The 17,834-nt window shown below is 38.1% G+C and overlaps 1 pseudogene; it reads left to right on the top strand.

Annotated features, from left to right (window-relative positions):
* The first annotated feature begins 1,053 nt into the window (after positions 1 to 1,053).
* Positions 1,054 to 1,905, top strand: LOC122474668 (annotated as a pseudogene).
* Positions 1,906 to 17,834: the final 15,929 nt, after the last annotated feature.

The raw sequence follows: 17,834 nt of genomic DNA, 5'->3' as shown, positions 1-17,834 counted from the left end.
AAACTAACCGCTAAGCCTGTCCTTGTTTTATACTTTATAAAGTCCCTCCATTATACTTTACTTTCCTTTTTAAAGAATCAATACAAGGTGATTTCATCTTTGTGGTGATGAAGAGGGTAGAGCAGGGGGAGAAAGGAATCTTCCTCAATCAATTCTAAAGACCTCTGCTCATTATAACAGCAAGTTTTTCACCTTGTACTTGTTCTTTTTAAAAAATCTTTCTACTCTACTTTTCTTTCAACAAGTCAAGTGTTTACAGTGTAAGATTTGGTATATGTATCAGTCTGTCACTAAGGGTAGGAGATTAGAAAATATATTTGGTTAAGTTCACCACCACAGGCTCATGAGGGAAATAAGACAGCAGCATAAATTTCAGAGTAAGGTACCCTTTCTGGCATGTACATTTTATAAGCACAGCACCGAAGTCTTATTAAGTAGCATTTTATCATCTTATATTAGGGTAAGGAAAAAGGAAGTGCACTACTGTGAGTCCCTACTACATAATGGGTGCTTTACAAAGCCTGAACCATATTAGGTAATTAATACCTTTTACTCATATTTTGAGATGAGGAATGTTTTTTAGGAAGATTAACTAAAAGGCCCAAAGTAACACACAGGATGGTAACATCAGGAACTGAAATTAGGTCTGCCTTTTTTTTTATTATGTTTATTTTGAGAGAGAGAGACAGAGACAGAGTGCAAGTGAGGGAGGGGCAGAGAGAGAGGGAGACACAGAATCCGAAGCAGGTTCCAGGCTCCCAGCTATCAGCGCAGATCTCTATGCAGGGCTCCAACCAACAAGCTGTGAGATCATGACCTAAGCCTAAGTCAGTGGCTCAACTGACTGAGCCACCAGGCGCCCCAGACCGCTTCTTAAAGAAGGCACTATGAGTGAGATGTTAATTCTGATAACTTGAATTCATTTCTGCCTTAGGAAGATTTTTTTTCTCTTTAGCAACAGTTCCTTCTGTATCCTAGACAAGGGTCAAATTACAGTGGAGCTGGCAGTAGTGGTGGAGTGGAGGCAGTAGGGGTTGCGTGACCACCTGGGTTTTTGAGATGCCTGCTGATATTTCTGAATCTGGTAGGCATGATTGCAAAGGAGAGCTGGGCAAATAGCAAGTTAGATGCAGACTACCCACTTTAAGTCCTCTACTGTGGAGTCTGTTCATTACCAACAGAGTACTGTGAATATATGCCTGATGTCGCTAAATGTGAACAGTGGTTAGAGAAGAATTTTCCAAATGAGTTTGCAAAACTTAACTATAGAAAATTCACCCAAACAAGAGGCTGGAACTAGTGAGGGTCAAGGCACACCAGGGGAAGAAGAAGAGAAGAAAAAGCAGAAGACAGGTGGAAGGGGTCAAATAAAGCAAAAAAAGAAGAATGTACCACAAAAGGTTATGATAGCCAAAATTCCCAGAGCAAAGAAGAAATATGTAACAAGAGTATGTGGCCCTGCAACTTTTGAAATTCATCTAAAAGAAGTACAAAGATTTTTTGCTCAAAAATTCTCCTGTGGTATCTCAGTAACAGGAGAGGATGAAATCATCATTCAGGAAGACTTTACAGATGACATCATTGATGTCATTCAGGAATATGGCCGGAGGTGGTGAATGATGGTAGTATCGAAAATCTTGGAGAAGTAAAGAAGTGATTTTGAAAATTTGTCCCTATTTAATGATTTGAACTGAGAGTAGATATGGCCAAAGGGAGAGAGGCCTTTTAAAAATATATATATTTATCCTACAGTAAAACTGTAGACTACTCTCACCCTTGGCATTTTCACTGTTCTGTATAAGGCTGCGTGTTCTTTTAATTGCCAAAGTCTAAAAAACAGGGGAGACTGTCATGCTTGCGCATGAAATAGAATTTAGTCAAATAAAAATTTTTGGTCATTTAGTACTGACTTTTTCTCTTTTTAACTTTTTATTTTTGGAAAAACAGATTTTTTTGTGCAAAGCTTTTCTGTTTATTATCTTAAAATAATCATGATTTAATGAGTTAATTTTCTTAAAATAATCATGATTTAATTAAATCATGATTTGAAGCTGAGTAATGTTTTAAAGAATTTGAATTTTGGCTTAATCATCATTAATATTGTCTCCTTGCTTCTTTGGTGTGATAGTTTTGAGATGCTTGAGCATCTAATAGATTTGTGGTTGAATTTCCTTCACTGATACCAAGTTCACTTCGTGATCACAGTAAATTAATGTTGGTAGGAGTTGTTCACGTTCTGGAGATTATTTGGTAAAGTATACTAAAGCCTTAAAACCATCTGCAGTCTGACCCAGTAAGCTACTTAGTTGACATTATCCTAAAGATAGAATCATTCTTGCTTAAAACTGTGGGTGAGGATGTTCACCACAATGTTACTCATAAAAAAATTGCAACTGATGTAAATGAACAATTGAGAAATGGTTAGAGAATGATGGTGTACCATATGGTAGATTATTCATATATTTTTAAATATTTTCCAAGAATACTTTGGAAACATGTTTGGTAATGTTAAATAGGGGGGAAGACCCCAAATCCATTTTATACATTACTATCACCATTGTTTTGAGTGAAAGGCCATTCAGAGATGCTGTGAGTTCTTGTTCTAGCTATAAATTCTGAAAATAAAATACTACCCAATTGGAAAGAATATACATCCATGCTCTCTCTCTATATATATAGGTAGTCTGAGAAATAACAATTGAAATAAGTCTTTCTCACAAGAGAAACAGTGACAATGAATTTTAATGAATGCACTAAATGAACTTAAACTTTGCACTTAATAAAGGTCTCAAGTCAGGTGCTACAAATTGAAAAGAAGACTCCTGGTATTTTAAATTGCTATAGACACCTTTAAGAAATTTAGAACCCATTGTTTATTGCCCTACAAATTACAACCTTGAATGAATAAGTGGTGTTTTTCTTAAATACTTAAAATCTTAGAAAAAAATGTGTAATAAAGATAAATTAAGAAAATGAAATTCTGTATTAACTGTGAATTTTACTAAATATGAGTATCTAATGAAGCAAATTTATCCATCAAGACCATTTGATATGTATTGTGTATGTATTCTGTTAGTGCTAGAAGGTATCTATGTACCTGTACCAACCATGTGACTTCATGTAAAGATTCTCAATGTTCACAGTTCTTGGCAAATGCAGTTTTAATACATATAAAGCCAGCAGTGGATGTTACTGCAGGATAATGGAGGATTAAAATTGTCCTTGTGTAAAAAAAAAAAAAAAAAATTTTAGTGGACTTTGTTACAGAATGGCAATGTTATCTTCTTGTTTTGTATTAATTTTCCAGATATTGAATTCTCTGCTTTTACTGTTTTATTTCAACTAATTGTTCCTGACCTTTCTCATTCTGCCATCTGATCATAGGGTACGTTAGTTTCCTAGGGCTATAGAGTAAATACTACAGACTGGGTGGCTTAAAACAACAGAAATTTATTCTCTCACAGTTCTGGAGGCCATAAGTCAAACATTGAGGCATCAGCAAGGTCACACCAACTCTAAAGTCTCTAGGGAAGAATCCTTCCTTGACTCTTCCAGCTTCTGGTGGTTGCTAGCAAATTTTGGCATTCTTGCCAGATGACAGCATCACTCCTATCTCTGTCCGTCTTCCCTCTGTGTAGATCTGTGTCCAAATTCCCCTCTTAGGACACCAGTTGCTCTAATCCAGCATAATCTCATTTTAACTTGACTACATCTGTAAAGACCCTATTTCCAAATAAAGTCACACTTACAAGTTCCAGGTGGACATGGATTTGGGAGATATACTATTCAACCTAGTACATAACATTTGTTTTTAGTTTCTTCATACTCTGCTTTAGGGTCTGTTTCTAGTTAAACCTGGAATAATCACAATGAACAGGACTACTCTTTCAACTTCCTTCTGTGATCTTCCAACTTCCATCTACAATCTATGATTTGTGAGTGGCTGGTATCACTTTATCTTGCCTAGTGACGCATTTCTGTCTTCATGTTCTAATAGAGCTTGGGCCCTGATTCTCTATTGCTTATTTCAGTATATACATAAAGTTTTTTCATTACTTTTGTCCTCAGTTTCAGAATTCATCTCAAAATAACTGTTCCAATCCTCTTTGCAATTTTGTAATCAACAAATCTGTTCTTTCCTTTTGCAGACATCTTTTTTTAATGTTTGTTTGCTTATTTATTTATTTTGAGAGAGAGAGAGACAGAGAGAGAAGGGGAGAGGCAAAGAGAGAGGGAGACAGAGAGTCCCAAGCAGGCTCTGTGCTGTCATCGCAGAGCCCAACGTGGGGCTCAAACTCACCAACCATGAGATCATGACCTAAGTCAAAAATCAGGAGTTGGATGCTTAACCGACTGAGCCACCTAGGCGCCCCACATTTGGAGACCTCTTATGATCTTCAAGGTTTTACTCAGCTCAATGTGGCTGGTTCATCCCAATTCTCTACTTTCTGTGGCAACTGCTCTATTTTCCAAAACCTGAATTTCTTGCCCCCTACTTTTGAAATAGCTCACATTTGATGGTTTCTTTAACAACTTTTGCTTCATTGATGTTGTGGTCTTAACATGTTTCCCCCAAAAGTTCTTTTTTTTTTTAATTTTTTTTTTCAACGTTTATTTATTTTTGGGACAGAGAGAGACAGAGCATGAATGGGGGAGGGGCAGAGAGAGAGGGAGACACAGAATCGGAAACAGGCTCCAGGCTCTGAGCCATCAGCCCAGAGCCCGATGCGGGGCTCGAACTCACGGACCGCGAGATCGTGACCTGGCTGAAGTCGGACGCTTAACCGACTGCGCCACCCAGGCGCCCCTCCCCCAAAAGTTCTTATGTTGAAATCCTAATGCCTGGTGTAGTGGTATTAGGAGGTAGGTCCTTTGGGAGGGGCTTATCCATGAGGTGGAGCCCTCATGAGTAGAACTAATGATCTTATAAGAGAGACCCCAGAGAGCTTGTTTGCCCCTTCCACTAAGAGAGGACACAGCACTAAAGCACAGTTGTAAACCAAGTGACCATATTGGCACCTTGATCTTGGACTTCCCAACTTCCAGAACTGTGAGAAATAAATTACTGTTGTTTATAAACTAGCCAGTCTGTGGTATTTTCTTATGGCATCCGGAATGGACTAAGACAATTAATGACCATTTTTATTTTTATAAATTTTAGTGATTTCTTATGTTTTATCTTTCCAGAAATTTGTAACATTTTTCAGATTTCTTTGCCACTTCTTTCTCAAAGTCCATCCTAAATTTATCTTCCTCTGTCTTATGCCTACTTTCTTAGAGTCCCGAGTACAATTTTAAGCCCAGCCTTCTTAATGAGTTGTAAAAAAAAAAAAAAAAAAAAGTGAGTTGTATTCTGAAGTATATTCTGAAGTGGTCATGAACCCAAGGATTTCTTTGTTCCTGTTATCATCTTTTAATGTTTGGACACATTCTTAGGAATTTCTGTTTTTTTTTTTTTTTTCTTTCAAGTGAGGTTTATTTTCAACAATTTGAAGTTTAGTTATCTTAGTCTATTTTACACAGAAAGGAACTTTCTCCAGATTAAAATAATATATTCACCAATCTCCATCAAGGCCATGATAATGAGAGGCTTCAAGGCCACTCCATGAACATCAGATCTAGGTATAAAAGCTACAGAAAGCATAGCCGAGGTTGATTGTTTTCTTTTTGGGCATTCTTCACCTTACCTAACTTCCTATTTAGGTGCCCTAGTGGCCAAATCTTCCTTAACTCAATTTTTGGGATGTTCCTCTGATAGTTCCAACATGGGACACCATTTCCCTCTATGTTTGACTCAGAAAAGGGTTCTTGAACTGCTACTCCTGTGAGGGTCTGTGGTCAAATGCAAACAGGTAGGGGGCAGGACTAGGGGAAGGAGGAAAACATGTAAGTTGAGAGCTTGGGGTATGGCCTCCTCTTTGATCTCTAAGTGCTGTATCCTGTGTCCATCTACCACTACCACCCCAGCCACCCAACCCCAACCCCTCCCCACCCTCTGTCATCCCCATCTCCTCCTCCACCCTGGCATGGTCTGTAGCCTCCTCCCATTCTCCTGCTTCCTTCTACCCCTCCCCCTAGAACACATCCACTCTTTGAGTCTGTATGCCCAAACTTCCCTCATGGAAAATAAAGATTGCCTTACCCAGGAAAAAAAAAAAAAAAAGGCCTTATTTTCAATAGAACAAACACTGGGAGGCCTTGGTTTTTCTTTTTCTAGTCTATCCAGTGCCAATTTACTTTGCTGTTACTTCCTGTTTATTGTTTTTCTCATTGTCAGCCATCCAGATATCGTTGGAAATAAGTCTATAGCATTTATTTATCTAATGTGAAGTATAACACACATACTGAAAACTACACAGAACTTATATACCATTTAAATACTTATAAAATAGAAACACTTTAGACACTATCCAACACATATGCCTGTTCTGTAAGCACCCTACAACTGCCTCCCTCCCTCCAAGATCACAACTCACCCCTCTCCTCTGGAGAAATTCCACCCTGATTTCACCCTGAATCAATTTCTTGCTTTACTTTCTTCCCTTTTTAGTATCATTACCTTAATGCACCTTATCATACATAAACAGCACAGTTTGGTTATAACTGTTACTGAAGATTACATATATGAATTATAGTCTATGTATTTTTTTGTCTTACTTATTTCTCTCAACATTGTGATACTTATCCATGTTGCATTTAACTGTAATTTGTTCCTTTTCATTAACATATAGTTTTCATATATTTTATGAATATAGCATACTTTCTCCTGTTCATAGATAAAGGGATTATTTGTTTGTAGCTATCAAGAACATTCTTGTCCATGGATCCTGGGGCACAGGTGCTTATGTATCACTCAAGATCTTGTTAAGATGCAGAGTTTAATTCATATGATCTATAGTAAGGCCCAGAAATTTACATTTCTAACAAGTTGCTGGGAAATGCTGAGGTTTCTGGTATATAGTCCGCAGTTGAGTAGCAAGGGTGAGTGTATAGCTGGGAGTGAAAGTGCTGGGTCCTAGAATATCTGTATATTCAATTTTTTAGAAAATGTCAAGCTGTTTGTAAAACTGTTGCGTCTATTTACACTCTGTCCAGCAGTGTTTGAGTGTTCCTGTTGTTCACCATTCTTGCCAAACACTGGGTACTGTCAGATTCTTAATGTTTGTCAATCAGAAGGGTGATTTAAATTTGCCTTTTCTGGATATTTATGAAATTAAAAGGCTTTGTTTATGATCCATTTAGATTTCCTCTTTTTGGAAAATATTTGAAGTTCCCTGCACCACCACCCCATTTTCTTTTCCTCATTGAAAAAACTGCTGTCCCTTTGACCACTGTTAGAGAGGAAAAACTTCCTCCACCCTTTTAAGTTCAGCAACTGGGGATCTGATAATTAAGGTTTATTCATAGGCATATGGTGTTAATAAAGGAGGAATCTAGCTCATTGAACAGTTAGTCAGAGGCTAACCTAATTTAGTAGAGAAAAACAGACTTTGTGGGAAGAATAAAGAGATTTACTTAAGAAAAACAAATGGGTTTTTAAAAAACAATCTGGAAAGAACCTTTGTGATAGTTTGTTTATGCTGCTGTGAGTGGTTTTCCTTACTTTTCATGGCCATAAAACTCTTATGGGAAAAGGATTTATAGTAGGTTTACTCTTGATTTCTCTCCTTGGGGTAGGCTGACCCTGACAGGGAAATTCTTGCAGCCTCACTTCCCAGAAGTTTCTGCTTTTAGTTAGATAAGGGAAGCTCTGAGAAGGCTTCTTTCTGCATGTATTGATTCTCAAATGTCTTCAGCTTAAAATAATCTTCATACTGACCTTGGGGTTCCAAATGGTCCCTATACCATCTTGTAAGTTTCCAAGTATTTTGTTTTCTTCTGGACCTTTACTTTTAGTATTACCTTTTATAGTATCAGTGCTTTCAAAAGTACTCATTTTAAATTATTTTTATTTAATTTATTAAAAAGAAAGGGATTTTCTGGTGTCCATTTTCAGTTGAATCAAATACTGGACACGTGGGGGCGCCTGGCTGGCTCAGTCAGAGGAGCATGCAACTCTCGATCTCAGAGTCATGAGTTCAAGCTCTACTTTGGCTGTAGAGATTACTTAAATAAATAAATAAATAAATTTAATAAATAAATAAAAAATACTAGACAGGTAAGCATTCTTATTTTAGCTGAATTGTTAGAGATGCTTTTCAGCAATCTAAGTGAGAATGAATCTTTCAAGCACAGCATATTTGTTAGTTTCTGAGATAAATTTCTTACCTTTCTAAATAGAAAACACCTGGAGTTGGTGAAATCAAAAGCAAAACATCAGAACTTTTGCTTTTCCATTTTTCCTATGAATTTGTCTTGTTCTAGGGGGAAAAAACAAAACAGAGTCAGGGTAATGGATTCCTCTTATAGCTTTAGAGTTCGTTTAGAATTTTTAGAACCCACTAAAGGTTTTCTATTTGTTTCCTTTTGCCAAATACCTTTCCCTTTTTGCCATAGCTGATAGAAGCTCAGACTGAAATATGCTCCATCACAGCAAATGAATTAAGCTTGGCAGAAAATTTTCCTTTCAATTTTCCCAATCATATTGAATACATTATCTCTGCTGCAGGTCCTTTTATTAAGAAGCAGCATGTATATTTGGGTACCTGACTCACTCAGTCATTTAAGCCTCTGACTTTGGTTCAGGTCATGATCTCCCAATTCATGAGTTCAGGCCCCATGAGTGCTGACAGCTCAGAATCTGGAGCCTGCTTCTGATTCTGTGTCTCCCTCTCTCTCTGCCCCTCCCATGCATGTGCTCTTTCTCTCAAAAATAAACATTAAAAATTAAAAAAAAAAAGAACTAAAAATACATTAAAAATTAATGAATAAAACAAATCAATAGAAAAATTGACAACGGTTTACACTGAGTTCCCAGAAAAGAAAAAATATACATGGCTCTTAAATATAAGATGCTCATTTCCCAAGAGAAATGAAAATTAAAATATTATGTGATATCATGACAATCTATCAAGTCATCAAATGAAATAAGTATGCTAACATTTTGTTGATAAGACTATCGGAAAATATATACACATTGGTAGTGGAAATTCAATTAGTATGATGCTTACAGAAGGCAGTTGGCATTTATCTATCAAAATTTCAAATACATAAAGCTTTTAACACAGAAATGGTCTTTCAGGAATTTGTATCATCATAAATTTGCACAACAACAATTTTTTTCATTACAGCATTGTTCATAATAGACAATCCCAAATGGCTATCAATAGGGGACTGGTTATAAAAAATAAAAAAAATAAAAAACCACATAGTATAGCCATACCATGGAATCTGTACAGCTGTACAGTGATAACATTGTATATGCATATGAATCTCAAAAATGTTTTTATTTTTTATTTATTTTTTTTAACTTTTTTTAATGTTTATTTATTTCTGAGACAGAGAGAGACAGAGCATGAGTGGGGGAGGGGCAGAGAGAGAGGGGGACACAGAATCTGAAGCAGGCTCCGGGCTCTGGGCTGTCAGCACAGAGCCCGACACGGGGCTCGAAACTCAGACTGCGAGATCATTACCTGAGCCGAAGCTGGACACTCAATTGACTGAGCCACCCAGGCGCCCCTCAAAAAATGTTTTTAAATGAAAAAAAAGTAGGATGCAGAACATTATGTATATTAGGCTACTCTTTGTGTGTGAAAAAAAGAAAGTAGGAAAATAAGTGTATTTGTATTTCCTTGGCTCCCAACTAGTTGTCTAGCCAACTAGCATAAACTACCATAACCTCCCAACTAGTTGTCTTTGGGATGGGGTGCATTGGAAATTGAGCAAATAGGCTGTAAGGATGTGAAACAGATTTTTCACTATATACTTTTCTACATTTTAATTTTTTAATGATATGACTAAAAGACTTTTACCAAACTTATCTTAAAGATAGACTGGATTTTTAGGGGCACCTGGGTGGCTCAGTCAGTTGAGCATCTGACTTCAGCTCAGGTCATGATCTCACAGTTTGTGGGTTCGAGCCCCATGTCAGGCTCTGCGCTGACAGCTCAGAGCCTGCTTCAGATTCTGTGTATTACCAGCATTACCTTGATCCCAAAACCCGACAAAGACCCCACTAAAAAGGAGAATTATGGACCATTTCCCTGATAAAGACAGATGCAAAAATTCTCAACATGGTACTAGTAAATAGAATCCAATTAATACATTAAAATAATTATTCACCATGATCAAGTGGGGTTTATTCCTGGACTGCAGGAATGGTTCAATATCCACAAATCAATCAATGTGATAAATAACATTAATAAAAGGATAATAACCACATGATCCTCTCAATAGATGCAGAAAAAGCATTTGACAAAATACAGCATCCTTTCTGGATAAAAACCCTCAACAAAGTCAACAAAGTAGGGATAGAAGGAACAAACCTCAACATCATAAAGGCCATATACGAAAGACCCACAGCTAATATCATCCTCAATGGGGAAAAACAGAGCTTTCCTCCTAAGGTCAGGAATACGACAGGAGGGTCACCTGGGTGGCTCAGTTGGTCAAGTGTCCAGCTTCGGCTCAGGTCATAATCTCATGGTTCATGAGTCTGAGCCCTGCATTGGGGCCTAGTGGGCCCAGCTCAGAGTCTGGAGCCCACTTTGGATTCTGTGTCTCCTTCTCTCTCTGCCCAGCCCCCGTTTGCATTCTCTCTCTCTCTCTCTCTCTCTCTCTCTCTCTCTCTCTCTCTCTCCCTCTCTAAAATAAACATTAAAAATATATATTTTTTTAAAAAAGGAATATGACAGATATGTCCACTCTCACCACTGTTGCTCAACATAGTACTGAAAGTCCTAGAGTCAGCAATCAGACAACAAAAAGAAATAAACGGCATCCAAATCAGTATGAAAGAAGTCAAACTTTCACTCTCTACGTGGAAAACCTGAAAGACTCCACCAAAAGACTGCTAGAACTGATCCATGATTTTAGCAAAGTTGCAGGATATAAAATCAATGTACAGAAATCTGTGGCCATTTCTATACACCAATAATGAAGCAGCAGAAGGAGAAATCAAGGAATTAATCCCATTTACAACTGTACCAAGAACCATAAAATACCTAGGAATAAACTTAACCAAAGAGGTAAAATATCTGTATCTGGAAACTATAGAAAGTTTATTAAAGAAATTGAAGAAGACACAAATGGAAAAACATTCCATGCCTCTGGATTAGAAGAACAAATATTGTTAAAATGTCAATGCTATCCAAAGCAATCTACACATTCAGCTAATCCCTATCAAAATAACACCATCATTCTTCACAGAGCTAGAAAAAACAATTCTAAAACTTGAATGGAACCAGAAAAGACCCCGAAGAGCCAAAGTAATGTTGAAAAACAAAACCGAAACTGGAGGCATCACAATTCTGGACTTCAAGCTGTATTACAAAGCTGTAATCAAGACAGTATGGTACTGGCACAAAAAGAGACATAGATCAATGGAACAAAATAGAGAATAGAGAACCCGGAAATGGATACAGAAATGTATGGCCAACTACTCTTCCAAAAAGCAGGAAAGAATAGCCAACGGATAAATGACAGTCTCTTCAGCAAACAGTAATCTACAGAAGAAAGAACCTGGAACAATTTCTAACACCATACACAAAAATAAACTCAAAATGGATGAAAGACCTAAATGTAAGGAAACCACCAAAATCCTAGAGGAGAAAACAGGCAACAACCTCTCTGCCCTTGGCCACAGCAACTTCTTACTAGACATGTCTCTGGAGGCAAAGGAAACAAAAGTAAAAATGAGCTATTGGGACCTCATCCAGATAAAAAGCTTTTGCACAGCAAAGGAAACAATAAAACTAAAAGGCAACCAACTGAATGGTAGAAGATATTTGCAAATGACAGACAAAGGGTTAGTATCCAAAATCTGTAAAGAAATGTATCAAACTCAACACCCACAAAACAAATAATCCAGTGAAGAAATGGTTAGAAGATATGAATAGGCACTTTTCCGAAGATACATCTAGATGGCTAACAGACACATGAAGATGCTTAACATCACTCATCATCAGGGTAATACAAACCAAAAATATGAGATACCATCTCACACCTGTGAGAATGGCTAAAATTAACAACTTAGGAAACAACCAAAGCTAGAGAGGAGGAAGAGAAAGGGGGACACTTCTGCACTGTTGGTGGGAATGCAAACTGGTGCAGCTGCTCTGGAAAATACTATGGAAATCCCTCAAATAATTAAAAATAGAGCTACCCTGCAACCCAGCAATTGTAATACTAGGTATTTATCCAAAGGATACAGGTATGCTGTTTCGGAGGGGCACATACATCCCAATGTTTATAGCAGCACTATCAACAATAGCCAAATTATGGAAAGAGCCCAAATGTCCAACGACTGAATGAGTGCATGTAGAAAGTGTGGTGTGTGTACACAATGGAATATTACGATCAAAATGAATGAAATCTTGCCATTTGCTACAACCTGGTTGGAACTAGAACATACTATGCTAAGTGAAATAAGTTAAAGACAAATATATGATTTCACTCATATGGGAATTTAAGAAGCAAAACAGATGAACATACAGGCAAGAAAAATAAGATAAAAACAGAGAGGGAGGCAAAACATAAGACTCTTAAATACAAAATCTGAGGGTTGCTGGGAGGGGGGTGGGGGCATGATGGGCATTAAGGAGGGTATTGTTGAGATGAGCAGTAGGTGTTATGCGTAATGAATCACTAAATTCTACTCCTGAAACCATTATTACACTATTTTTTAACTAACTTGGAATTAAATAAAATTTTTAAAATGTTATCATGTCAAATCAAGTCAAATACCACGAAAAGATGGGGGGTGCCAAATACAATGGTAAACACCTAAAGATGGCAACGGTGGATTAGTCCTAGCACCATGAGATTAGGATGGAAATCACGGACAAGATAGAAGGTATTTCCTGAACTGGGTAGCTAAAAATCTAAAACAAACAAACAAACAAACAAAAACAGGCCAACTTAGATTTACATTAGTGGAAGAGAGGGTGGATTGTGGTTCTCCTGAGTGAGAGAATACATTCGTGTGGCGCAGGCTCACACCCAGGATAACCCAATGGAAAGGGAAGATGACAGCGACATAGCCGCATCACGGATCACTAGCACGCGCGCTCCCCACTCGAGTTCTGGCTCTGAGAGAACACCCAACGCAGGACCGATTCCCCAGCTGCGCCGCCCTGCCCACTGCACCCTTACTTCAACCCTGGGGTGGGGGTGGGGGCGACCTCTATAGTCTCAGCAGATGAGGGTGAACAACTACCCTTGGTCGCCAGCTTCCGGACCACCTTCTCAAGAGCCCAAAGAAGCGCGCCTTTCCGACTCCGGAGGAAGAAATGGTGAACGAGGTGTTCAGGAGACAAAGCTGCCGGCAGTCGTATGCTGCGCATGCGCTACTTACGGGGAAACCAAAGTGGGAAAAGAGGCGGTAAAGACATTCGCCCCCCAGAGGCTAGTAGTCTCCAAAGTCGCAAGCGATGTGGCAGTCACGTGACAGCTGAGCCAGAAGTCTGTCATATGACACACACGCACACACACGCCTCAGTAAAGGGACCAGTGGGAGAGTAGCAGTGAGTCACGTGAGTCTCTGATAGGTTTCAGGCCCTGGGCCAGGTTCTGTTACCTTCAGCGTCACCGAAAACCGGCGCCATCCTCTAGCATTTTCTTGTTCCTCTAAGATGGGACGGCCCCCGTTCTTAATAGAGGGGAGAGATTTTGAGCAGGCGGAATGAACAGGTGCATACGTCACTGTGGAGAACCCCTTACTGACGCACTAAGCCCCCAGGGTATGGACAAGTGTCCCACAATGCAATACGGCTCGTTGCGGTCTTATGGGTATTCGGCTGCGTGGTGACGTGAGAACGCGGCTTCCGCAGAAGGGGTTTTGAGGCCCCGCTGCGCCCGACGCGGTTACACCGTCACTTCCTAGACGGAAGTGACTTCTTTTGTGCGCATTTTCCTGTGTTGTGGCTTCAGTTTTCTGCAGTCGGCTTACCGGAATTGAGAAGTCCTGGGCCGGTACTTCTTTGCGTACAGGGAAATAGAAAACCGAAATCGTTTAAAAACAAATTGAAAAAGTAGTGCAAAGGCTACCCACAAAGAAGACTCCAGACTACCCTGATTTCCTTGGAAAGTTAAACCAAACATATTACCAGGATAACTTTCCTGTCTTAATGAGATATTTACAAACTGGGGAAAGGGAGACAGTCACAGGGAACACTTCAACTTTTTATGAGGCACAGAATAACCCTGATGGGGAAACCTGACAGGCACCAAGTTAAAGGAAAATTATATTCCAGTTTTGCTCATGAATGTAGATTCAAAAATCCTTAAAATATTAACTAAATCCAGGATTGTATAGAAAGAACAATACATTACAAGCAAGTTAGGTTGTTTTAACATCAAAATTCAAGGTACTAATGGTTAATGTGGAGAATGTCCTCTAAAAAAATGTAGAAGAAATGAAACATTTATGAGAAATGTTCATGAAAAACCAGGAATAACGGGGAAATTAACATGATAATCTTCAAATTTTAAAGCTTTCTCTTCCTTACAATTTTTTGTTAACTAACCTGGGTTCTTTGACAATACAGAGTTTCCTCCAGTCTGGATTTTGCCAATTGCATGTATATGGAGCATTTCAACATGTTCCTCTCTCCTATTTCCTGCATTGGTAGTTGTGTTGTTTTATTTCTTTAAACATAGTAATCATAGTTCTTTTGTAATCTGTATCATAATTCTAATGTCTCAATTATTTTCTGGTTTATTTCTGCTGCCTGGTATTTTTGCTGTGTGTTGTTTGTGGTGTCTAGTTTCCTTGTATGTTTACTTCTTATCCTTGAAAAACTATTTGTGAAGGAAAGTATTTGTGGCTTCTTGGGGGGAAAAAAATGATTTTTGTTTGCTCCTGCTAAGTGCCTTGAGGCTTTCTTAACGTTTATTTTTGAGAGAGAGAGAGACAGAGTGTGAGTGGGGGAAAGGGCAGAGATAGACGGAGACACAGAATCTGAAGCAGGTTCCATGCTCTGAGCTGTCAGCACAGAGCCCCAAATGGGGCTCAAACTCACAAAACGTGAGATCATGACCTGAGTCAAAGTTGGATGCTTAACCAATTGAGCCACCCAGGTGTCCCAGGGCTTTCTCAGTAAGACCTGTTTTCATGGACTGAGGTTCCTTGAGTCATTGCTAACCCAGGGTACAAATCTAAGCAGGAGCTGTGTGGTGGCCATATCTGCTCAAAAATGGGATAGGGAGAGATGCTTTTATTTTTTTTCTCCTATTATAGTCCATGTAAAAAACAACATTTTCTAAAGTTCTTGGGTACTGGTTCACCCTTATCCTTATGGTATAGCCTATGGAGTCCCAAACTAATATAGGAAGAGTCCACCTAATAGCATTTTCACCTTGGGTAGCCCTGGACCTTGGCTGCTCTTTCCATGCCCAGTGAACCTACTAAAAACAATGCTAGATGTCCCTGTCTAGAAAATGTCCTCAAGGCAAGAGTAGCTTTTGTGCTCTTGTACTCCACCTTTTCTGGGCTTCCACCTTTTCTTAGCTTTTGGCCTAATAGTTTTTACTATCTTGTCAGCAATTTTGTGCCTTGGAGGAATTTTTATATATGTATATAGTTCATTCAGCATCTTTATTCATTATCTATGGACATATTGGTCTGAATAACCTAGCCCATCATAAATGGAAATAGAAATTTAAGATTTAATTCATTTTCTTCATTCTCTTAACTTTTATGTCTCAAGACACCGTACTGAATGTTACAATCTTGCATCACACTTTTTTTCTTGCCTGTGTGCTTTATAGGCTATTGCGTCATTTTCTTTTAATAAATTTTGATATGGAGATTGCTAACAGCCTGATTTACCCTATCCTTTATAGTTGACATGCTCTTTTTGTATGGATAAACCTTGAAAAAAAGGTTTTTTCAAGCCAAACTTGAAGAAAATTTATCATGGTGAGCCTCCCTCAGAAAATAAGGCAAAAAAAAAAAAAAACACAACAAAACAAAACGAAAAACCTCCAGCTACCAAAGAGAATGCAGTAAATCAGCTACATTTCTTTTGTTCTAGATAGATAGATAGATATACATACATATATATATATATATATATATATAGCATTCATATGCACAGATCTATGACCAAAGATGCAAATATGGATAATTATGGACATTCATTATTTACTGAGTGCCTGCTATGTGCTTTTAACTGTACTATATAATTGATTTATAGCTTTGAACATAAGATATAAGTTCTTGATCTCATGGAGCTCACAACCCAAAGAGCTAGATATTCAATAACTAAACAACTATTATTTAATTAGGTTCGTGATAAGTACAGCCATGACAAAGTACAGGGTATTATGAAAGTATAAAACAGAAAGACCTAACCTAGTTTGCAGTGTTTGGGTAGGTGTCAGTGAATAAGTCACAAATTAATTAGAGAGCTGAAGTAAAAGGAGGAATTGGTCAGGTGGAAAGTTGTGGAGTGAGCCTTCTGGACAGAGGGAACATTATGTGCAAAGGTCCTGAGGCTGTGCAAAGCTCAATGACTTCCATGAGCAAAAAAAGTCAGTGCTACTGCAGCATTATGAACAAAGAGTTGCCAAGATGAATCTGGAGAGAGAAATAAGGCCCAGGTTATACAGGCTTTGTGAGCAATATTAAAGAATTGTGACTCCTGGGAACGCAAGCTGGTGCAGCCACTCTGGAAAACAGTATGGAGGTTCCTCAAAAATTAAAAATAGAACTAACCTATGACTGAGCAATTGCACTACTAGGCATTTATCCATAGGATACAGGTGTGCTGTTTTTAAGGGACACATGCATCCCAATATTACAGCAGCACTATCAACAATAGCCAAAGTATGGAAAGAGCCCAAATGTCCATTGATGGGTGAATGGATAAAGAAGATGTGGTATATATATACAATGGAGTATTACTCAGCAATCAAAAAGAATGAAATCTTGCCATTTGCATCTATGTGGATGGAACTGGAGGGTATTATGCTAAGTGAAATTAGTCAGAGAAAGACAAAAATCATATGACTTCACTCATATGAAGGCTTTAAGAGACAAAACAGATGAACATAAGGGAAGGGAAACAAAAATAATATAAAAACAGGGAGGGGGACAAAACAGAAGAGACTCATAAATACGGAGAACAAACTGAGGGTTACGGGAGGGGTTGTGAGAGGGGGGATGGGCTAAATGGGTAAGGGGCACTAAGGAATCTACTCCTGAAATCATTGTTGCACTATATGCTAACTAATTTTGATGTAAATTTAAAAAAAGAAAAGTAAAATTAAAAAAAATAATTGTGACTTCATCCTGGTAGTAGGGAACATTACTAGAAGTTTTTTAAGTTAGAGAGAGATTTGATCATACTTTTGTTTTTATAATACAATATCATTCTAGCTGCAAATGGAGGATTGGTATGGGCATAAGTAGAAATGAAGACTACAGTTAGGAGATAATTGTAGGTGTCTGACAAAACATGAAGTCATTTTAAACCATAGTGGTAATAGTAAAGATATAGGAAAGTGTATATATTCAGAAAACATTCAGAAAAGACCCTTGGGGTAATGAGACAGGTAAGATCTGATCAACTGATTGAGAGAGTTTCCAAGCTTTTCTGAAGAATTCAGAAATTCCTCTCACTTCCACCAAGAAAACAAAGCTCTGTATGATCTTTCTGGAATAAGGCTTTACTCTTTAGAAAGTGGTAAATATTGAAAGTTTGGTCAGTATGAAACTTAACAGGGGCAAACAG

This window comes from Prionailurus bengalensis, chromosome D4, assembly GCF_016509475.1.
Source record: "Prionailurus bengalensis isolate Pbe53 chromosome D4, Fcat_Pben_1.1_paternal_pri, whole genome shotgun sequence".
Classification (NCBI taxonomy): Eukaryota; Metazoa; Chordata; class Mammalia; order Carnivora; family Felidae; genus Prionailurus; species Prionailurus bengalensis.
The sequence above is the reverse complement of the archived record's forward strand: the minus strand, read 5'-3'. Positions and strand labels throughout refer to the sequence as shown.